Genomic DNA, 9,640 nt, shown 5'->3' on the forward strand with positions numbered 1-9,640 from the left:
ACAGTACAACAAGAACCTTATATCTTCATATAGCAAGAGCATTTTTCCTTCATCAGCAGCAGTATAAAGCATGAATTATCTCTGTGTATGAATGACAAGGACTCGAGTTATCTAAGAGACATCAATACAAACTATACTTCTGTGATGAGGGGGAAATATGTTACCAGTCTTGGCTAACTTACTTTTTGACTTGAATAAAACTTAGGGAAAACTTTTTATTTACAATGTAAGGGTTGTATCTGTGCTTTAGAAGGTCTGATCATCTACTCAGTTTATGTTTATTTTTGTGACAACACAAAAATTAATATATTTCAAATGTTTATATATTGTTACAACTAAATATATGTTCTTATATTTCAGTTAGGAGATTAGAGATTGTTCTGAGGGGAGTGTTTAGAAGACTGATAAATCAAGCTGCTTTCAAACTTTGAGAACAAAACTTTAAGAGATTCATTCATTCGTTACCAACCCACTGCATGCTAATGGTTTTCTCCTACACATTAATAACCATTACCACTATGAACTCAGTGAAGTTAAAAGCTATGTCTGAAGTTAGTGGTGGGGACACTGTGTCCTGGAGATGATGTTGTGTAGTTCACAGTGAATGCCATGCTCCATGGTGATACTGAGCTGCCAAGGTCATGGTGAGCAGCCTGGATAGCCCTTTGGTGAGACAAATCAGAGAGGAGACTCCTGTCTTCTTCATCCTTCCTCATCACTGTTGGTCTTTTAGCCTTCTTGCTACCCTTTTCTCACTAAACAAGGCTTCTATGGTTTTTGATTTTCCCATTCATCCTTCTGTGGTATTTGGTAGGAGGTCCTGCCTATTGGCAGTCTTCTCTACTTGTCTTGTTCTTTGTCTTGCAGATTCTTGGTTGTACTCTCCCTTGAGCTGCAATCCTTCTTAGCCCCACTGGTGGTCACAACAATCCCATGTTTACATAAAATGCATATGCATAGTGTCTGGCTGTGCTGTCACAGCATTACAAAACACATGCTGCTGCTAACACTATTTTAGTACACTTATATTTCTTAGTTGTGATTGCATCCTGGTTAAAACACATAGGTTTTATAGGTGGTACCATCAGGTCTCTCCTTCAAATACTACCAAGGAATTGCTGATCACAAGGTGCTCTATGTCCTTGAAACACCCTTGACTTACATTGTGCATTACATTGTGCTACTACTCATGAAATTGCAAAGATTTTGTGAAATATATCAGTGTGAAAATGTGTAGCTCTGTTTGTAAACATTCAGCTCACCAATAACTGCTAATTATAGAATGCAGTGGAAATTAGAGTTAATTTATGGCCCTGAGTACTTCCTAGAAAGGTACCATGATATATTAGGCTATCCAAACAGCATGTACATTGGCATTTAGATGAAATTAAGCAGCAATTACTCGATAAGCACAGAAAGGATCACCAGATTTAAAATATAATCTTGAATAGTTAACATGATTCAAAATGACGTACAGATTTTTAAAACAAAAAAGGAAAGGATGATGTTTATTGCTGTATGTGTTGAAAAGGATTGAGATGTGATTTTTTTTTTACACTCACATAATTAAATGTGAAAGGTAGAGATTAAATAGAACAACCCAAGTATATTAGCTTTGACTGTTACTATTAATTTTTCACTTCTATATATATTTTTTTATATATAAAAATATATATATATTTTCTATATATATCTTAATTTTTTGATTTTCTGGAATTTTATGTCTGTGATAAAAGATTCTTAAAGGTGTGATACTTAGTTAACTTTCAACCACAGTGAAAAATAGAAAAGAACTATGCATATTTTACAAGAGATGATACTGATACCAGTTGTGGTCTTTTGTCTAAAGAAGATTTAAAAAAGGATATGAAAAATGTAGTTTATTTTCTACAGCATTTTACATTTGGAACTCACTTTCATATTTGATCAGTTGTGTACATTTTAATTAATTGCTAGTAAATATGGTTCTCTATTAATCCCTCGCTTTTATTTCTGTTCATCTTTCTCCAGTATTTCTTAGAAGAAGGAGTAAAAATACATCACCCTTAAAAAGAGAAAAATCGACATATTATTACACCTCTTTACTTCATCCAGCTAATGAAGACTGCCACTGGCATGACAAAGCATGTCCTACCAGGATTTCTGGAAAAATTTCAAAGTTTAAAAAAATTTAATATTTCAGATAAAACATGCATTATGTAGAGTTCTTAATCTAGACAAGAGAAACAGGAAGTACTACATTTTTCATATGATAATAAGAATGAGATTAAAAAAGTGGTTTTGACTGTTTTCTAAATTAATTTGTTTATTTTATAACAGCTAGCTTTAAGCGAAAAATTATATCTCTGTTTTCATATATTATTACTATAGACTGTCCTGGAGAAGCTCTAAAGTACCACTTAAGTAGTGTTTATCATAACTGAAGAAGAATACTGTTTTAAAATACTCCAATTAAAAAGCCAAAAGTAAACATTAGTATTTCTTGAAATGACGTGGACTTTAGACTAACCATGATTCATTAATAATTTTAGATGCTTCTGTAGTCCAAAATTAACTCAATCCCCTGTATGTATATTTAAATCCCTGATGAAGCATGAAGAGTTTAAAGATATAGAAAACATGGGAGCTGAAAGTATCTCTCTATGCAGTAAAGAATCTGTTCTGTGGGAAAGGAAGAGCTCAGGTTCAAAGGCTTTCACATCAGCGACTTTCATGAGACATTAAATTCAGTTCAAATGTGTATTTCTGAGAGGAAGAAAAAAAATACACTCATAGAACAAACTGCAGTGAAATTTTGTTAAATGTAATTGAGGATGGTTTGCATAGGAATGCAAAAGAAATGGTATGTGGGTTCAAATGTTGTTAGAATTTATATTAGGTAGATACTTCTAACTAAAATATTTCTTATATGCTGAAAATAAGCCAGGAAAGCTGTTTATACAAGAAAGTTGCATTTCTTGTACCTACTTGTGGTAGGTACCTTGGATGTTATCCCAAAATGGTACTCCTAATAAGGAGCATCAAGGCACTAAGATGCACAAATTGACACCTGCTGTGACATCATTACAGCAAGTACAGGGGCGGTAATTATGGGAATTATAGAAAATAAATGTACAAGTCCCGCTGTTTCCAAACACCTGCTGGTAGGTAGAATGCTTGCTCATATTTTCCTTTAAACATAATTTTTGCTTTTGCCTCCATCTTTAGAAATAAGCAAGCCTTGTTGTGTAGAGCTGAAGTTCTGTTGAAGTAGCAGACCAGATCAGGAAGCGTGCAGCCACACAAACTCTGAAGCTTACCACATGAGTTCCATTTTTAATATATGGATCCAGTTCCTTATTCAATTCATACAGCTCTAGTGAAGGGTTCTCAGTGTTTCACAAGGTTCGAGGTTTTTCCTGTTACATTAAAATGAGAACGTATAGACAAAGGAATCTGATAAGCACCATAGCTCAACCAAATGGAAGAGCTTTTTGGGGAGAGACAAAAATACATTGGGATGTTGCATTATTTTAAAAATCAAAATCTAAATTACATCTATTAATTCTGGTATTTCTAAATGCAAATGACATGCATGAAGCAATGCACTTTAATTTCTTAATGGTAGCAATAAGATTAAGAAGTTGTGGAAAAATTGATTTAATGACAAAATACAAAATAAATATATTATAATTAGAAATATTGGGTTTCCATGACGAGGTCTTGGCAGTGCTTACAGTGATTTTTCTGTGAGAAGCTCAGAGAAGCTTCCCTCATATCTGAGAGAACCCATGCCAGTGAGCTCCAAGATGGACCTACTGCTGGCCAAGGTGGTGGCAATGCCTCTGGGACAACATGCATAACAACAGGAGGAAAAGAACCTGCAAAACTGTAGCCAGAGAGACAAGTGAGAGCAACAGCCCTGCAAACACCAAGGAGAAGGAGGGGGAGGAGCTGTCCTCCAGACACAGGAGCTGAGACAAGCCAGCAGCCTGTGGTGCAGACCATGAAGAACCTGTGTCCCTGCAGCCCATGGAGGTCCATGGGGGAGCAGAAATCCACCTGCAGTCCCTGGAGGACCCCAGGCCAGAGCAGGTGGGTGCCTGAAGGAGGCTGTGACCTCATGGGAAGCCTGTGCTGGCACAGTCTGTTTCTGAAAGACTGCACCCTGTGGCAAGAACCTATACTGGAGCAGTTCATGAAGAGGGGCAGCTTGTGGGGAGGACTCACCCAGAAGTTTTAGAGGACTGTCTCCTGTGAAGGCACCCCATGCTGGAGCACTGGAAGAGGGTGAGGAGTGAGGAAGATGCCATGACAGAGATGTGTTTTGAACGGACCACAAGCCCCACTTCCTATTCACCTATGCCCCTAGGGAGAAAGAGGTAAAAAATTAGAGCATGATGCTAAGCCTCAGAGGAAGAGGCAAGGAGAAGATTTTTTTGAGATTTACTTATATTTTTTTCATTATCCTACTCTGACTTGACTAGTAATAAATTATATTAATCTTCCCCACATCAGGTCTATTTTGCCCATGACAGTAACAGGTAAGTGGCTTCTCTGTGTCTTTAACTTGACTCATGAGCCTTTCATTGTACTTTTCCCCCTGTCCAGCTTTTTGAAGGGAGTGATAGACTGGCTTTGGTGGGCACTGGGTGTCCAACCAGGGTCAACCCACAACATCAATCTAGCAACATTTCTCCCTTAATGACGTAGTTCTTATCTAAGAAATAGTCGTCTTTGTAGCTCACTAGAAATTTTTAATTTTGGATATTAATTATTAGTTTTAATGTCATTAAAATCTTATTAAAATTCAAATTAAATAAAATTAATTATTATTACTTGTGGAGCTATTATTAAAAAGCAGAAGCAGTAAGAAAAATGGAAGAAGAAATCAATTAAAATATTCCTTTCAAAATTTGTGAAATTAGTCAGAAAAAGGCAAGGAAAGGATCTCTTGTGTATTTTTTAAATATCAGGTTTTGCTTTATATTATCTATTCTGTTATTTGTCTCAATACTGGTTTTGTTCTGCTACTATATACACTTTCTCATCTGTTGACATTTTGACTATACCCCCTTCAACATGGGAAAACAGATATTATTGTCTATTTATGGCAATGTTATCCTGGGTATTCTGAATTAATTATTGCATCAGCTTCACTTCTTGCATTTTCCTGGTCTTGATGACTTAATTGCTGTTTACAAAATTTTTTTAAGATGTAGCGTAGATATTATATGTAAAATATGTCTTAGAGGAGAGTATTTTTAAAGTCCATTCCTTACTCTGGATTGCAAAGCCCTTATCCTCACAGATGCCTTTAAGATTTATTCTTTTTGGTATGTATTTCACTTCAGAAGTGATGTAACTTAAAAATGTTAAAAAATACTAGCAGTAAGTGTTCAAAATGGAACAATGTCAAGACTGGAAAACATAACTTCAACTTCATATTTTTCTCTGTGTTTGAAGTTTTCAGTCACGAAAACAGAAGGAAAAAATAATGCAGGTTTAGTCAAACTAATTGAAAAATTTTATGTTCTGAAAATGGTATGAATTTTTTTCTCTTCCAGTTCAATTGAATGCAATAAGCAACTATCTTGATGAAGCTGCCATTCCATACAGTAGGCCTGTCTCCCACCAGTATAGAATTTCATAAAATTACAAAAAGATCTGACAATGTAAACGGTCTTGTTTACCATTTAAATGCCAGCTTTTTGTTGGAAATACTTTCTTTAGAGAACTTCCAAGGAGGAAAATTCCATAAAGAGAAGGCAAAGCTAAATTTGGAAGGATGCAGTATCTTGAGTTGCTGCTTACTTCAGATATGATGAAGTATTTCTTGGAATGTATTTTCTGAATCTATAGGCATATTTTATTAGGAAATTCTAAAATAAATAGAAATAGAATCTCATGAAGAGTGAACTTAAATAAATACACAAAACCAATCAACAAATCAGAAAGAAATTCAAATATTTTTAAATATCTGAAAAATTTCTGGCTTTAATGACAGAGAAATAAATGTTTTATCTTTTGCTCTCAGATGGATAGTGTCCCACGTTGGTTTCTTATCTTCCTTCCTACTTATTTGACAGGTCTATAATTGCCCAATATGCCCTTTTAGAAATAAACTTTCAACTTCCTATAGACTATTAAGCTTTTGATTTAACCCTGATGGCATGTCCTTATTTATCTTCTCCCCAGCTTTTTGTGCAGTGTCTCAGCTCTCGTGTAATGACTATGGCAGTAGCAACTCATTATCTACTTGTTTTGCCCATTCTTTGTTCATTATATTGTTTCTGTTTCCCCGTAAATGTCCTTGGAATATTAGTTCTGTGTTTTCCCAGCAGAACATTTTTATGTGTGCAGCTGGTGAGCCTCCTTCAGAAAACCTCAAGCTTCCTCTCTCTTGCTGCACTACTCCAACAGTTTATTCCCTATTTTGACATGAAACAAGTACACACATAAAGGTACTCTGCTGGGGCTGCCTGCTGCCTCTCAACTGGAGATGTAAAAACCCAGCAGGAAAGGAACACCAGCTTCAAATTTCTTTTTGTTGCCCCCAACTGTGCAGGATGTTGCCATGCTGTTAAATCCAGCTGACTTTCTGGAAGATGTAAATTTACCAAGATCTGAGGGGGCTGTGATCATCCAAGTTCCTGATGCTATGTTCCACAGGAAGTCATACCTATTCTTACCACTTGCCAGTTGTCAGTCTCCTCTGGCTTCTTTCCAGCCCTTCTCATTTATTCTTGCTGACTATGACCAACACTAGGTACATTTTCCTTCTTTCTCTTTCAAAAATCCATTTGATTCCAATTTGTTCATGTATTTTGCAGAAGGGTGCCATATAATCTGCAAAAGCACTTCTCTTTTACCAGACCAACTTTCTTGGGTAAATTTTTCATTCATATAAAATTGTCCTATTCATTTACCATGGCTTATATTAAGAATTTTCCCCAGGACACATCTGTACATTAAAATAGTTTCTTTAATTTCATTTGTGTGTACCACTTGCAGCTATTGAAAGCCAGTATGCACTTTAATTTTTGTGAGGTTTTCTTTCTCATTAGGTGATTATTCATCCTATTATTTCTCCTGTAGCTCTTTCTATTTCTGACACCTCATTCTGAAAACACCTCCTGATGTAGCTTTGTACAACATTTCAAGCTGCCATATGTATAGCTTTTATTATTATTTAATAATTTCAAAACTCATTCTAGGTAGAACTTAAAAGGGATGGGGTAAAATGCCAATTCATAAATCTGCCAATCTCAATGGAGCAGAGAGTAAATGAAGTAAAAAACAATGAGATTTATCTAATATATTCTGATACTAGACACTTGGAAAAAATCTCTAATCCCCTTTTCTCAAGGAGAGAGAGTAAACTTGCTTACTCTTCATCCACTAATGCTCCTATTTGTTCTGCTGCACAAGCGTGCCTCAAATAGATCTTTCTTATTTTAATCTGCTCTCTTCCACCCTTGATGTGGTTCGACTTTCTCTCTTTGATAAGGTATTCCAAAAGTTGTTTTTCAGATAGGGTAACTAAATTGAAAGGCCTGGGGGAAAGACACTGTTGATTTGTAGGTGTTAGAAACCTAAGTGTAAGGACTGTGGTCTGTTTGCTCTTTGCAGTGGGGTATTTCTATTTTGTGCCCCTAAGTGCCCCTAAGTGACATAAGAATCATGTTGATGTCCATTCCACTAGCATACCTATTCAACTGGAAAATAGACACAAATTTTCTTAGTCCACATACAAGTTTTTCCTCTCCAAGAATCAGAGGGCTAACAAGTGCTCTTTGTCGTAGACATAAGCAGTGACATTTTGTCTGCTATTTTTATTTTGAAAATATTTCCATTTATAATTTTATTTTGTCTAAATTATAGACCTATGTTTTCAACAAAGTACTTGCAGGTGTCATATCACGGAATCAAAGATGGAATTAAGCAAGTTTAATTCCTGTTTTGCTAACAGTAGCAATGCAAATCTAGCAGACAGTACTCAAAAGAGTGACATTTAGAAGACAGCAGGTGGTGCAGAGGACCTGACAGCTGCACTCAATGTCCCCGGATCCTCCTTGGGACTTTGTTCTGTTTCCATGGAGGGAATGTTCTTAGGACAACCAGGGATGCATTGGGAATTTATTTTTTTCCTTAATTGCATTCAGAATATATTGAGGTTATGTGCTCTGGAACAGACCCAGACAGGGAATTAAAGCAGAGAAAGTGGGGATAATTGAGGAATTTTGTACAAAAGCCTGGAAAAGTGACTGATGGCTTGACTGATCTCAAAATAAATAACCACAAAACCTAAGAAATGAAATCAAGTGTATAATCTTGAATTTCCTATAAAACTTCTCCTCAGTTTGAATAAACTGTGTTTGGAAAGTAACCTAAACCACCATTGATGTGCTCTAATTTGCCTGTTAATAAGGCCCTTCCACCAGCACATTCAGGTTGTGTTCTGCACTGAAGTGTTGAATTTGCCCTTCAGTTGGGGAAATTTGACGACTGAACAGCTCCTTGCTTTGTGCTGCTACTGGTAGCTTTTCATAAGCCCCATCTTGAACCAAACATGTCATAGCTTAGAGTTCACCTGTGTTCTTGCCACAAAATAGTTATTTTCTGTTTTCCTCACCTGGAGAGATAGGCATTTTTTGTTGTATTTATTATGGTAAATGTATTTCAAAGCTGTACCACAAAATCCTCCCTACAAATACCAACTTGCTTATATGCAGAATCTTTACATCTGGTGATGATGGCACAATACTTTTTATACACTATATTTTCATACACTGAGTACATTGTTTCTCTGGCCTTTGCAGATATTCAGAACTATTTACAACTAAATAATGAGATATTTCTCTTTAAGATAAAGATTATTGAATCTGAGTTGATTTCACAGGTCTACAGATTTAAAGTAAGAAAATTTTGGTGTGAGAACAAATAAAGACTCCAGTCATCAGCTGAACCAGAATTTCTTTTCTTTTAGGCTGTGTAACAGATTGAAAAGGGAAATTACATCCTAAAGCATTGTTCTTTAATTAGCAAGAAAGTTTTGGGTTGGGTCTTAATGGGTTTATGTTTGTACGGTCTTTTAATCTCCTCTTATTGGGTGAGAAGTCATGTTTCAGATTTATATCCTATTCTGGATTAAGTTTAAGTCCCATATTAAAATTAATTTAACGTACACATTCAGCATGTTTTATAATGACATCTCATCCAATAAAGAACAAAACATGTGACTGAAGTACTGCTGTTGTGACAAAATGCTAAATTCATAATAATTGCCCTTTGCAATGTATCATTTCACTATTTCACACTTCAACAAATTTAACCCAGTTGCCCAAATTGTATGTCAGATGCATCAGGATCTTTGTATTCCACTACACTACAGGCAAGTGAAAATCCTTTTTGACTTTGGTGACAATGGAAATTATCCTCTTGCAAACAGGCTTTGTAGCCATTTGAATAAACTCTGTAGAATTTTACAAGAATTTCCTGATAGCTAGACTAGGTACTGGGCATCAGATTATTATTTTTTTTTTTAAAGAAGTTATTTCTTTCTTTTTTGTTATATGTGGTATAATTTTGTTTATGTCGAATTTTAGATGCTCAGTCTGTTTATCTGAAAGCAGCATGTAAAACCTCACCTCAGAGACAT

This window comes from Cyanistes caeruleus, chromosome 1 (assembly GCF_971803275.1).
Source record: "Cyanistes caeruleus chromosome 1, bCyaCae1.hap1.1, whole genome shotgun sequence".
NCBI classification, from domain to species: domain Eukaryota; kingdom Metazoa; phylum Chordata; class Aves; order Passeriformes; family Paridae; genus Cyanistes; species Cyanistes caeruleus.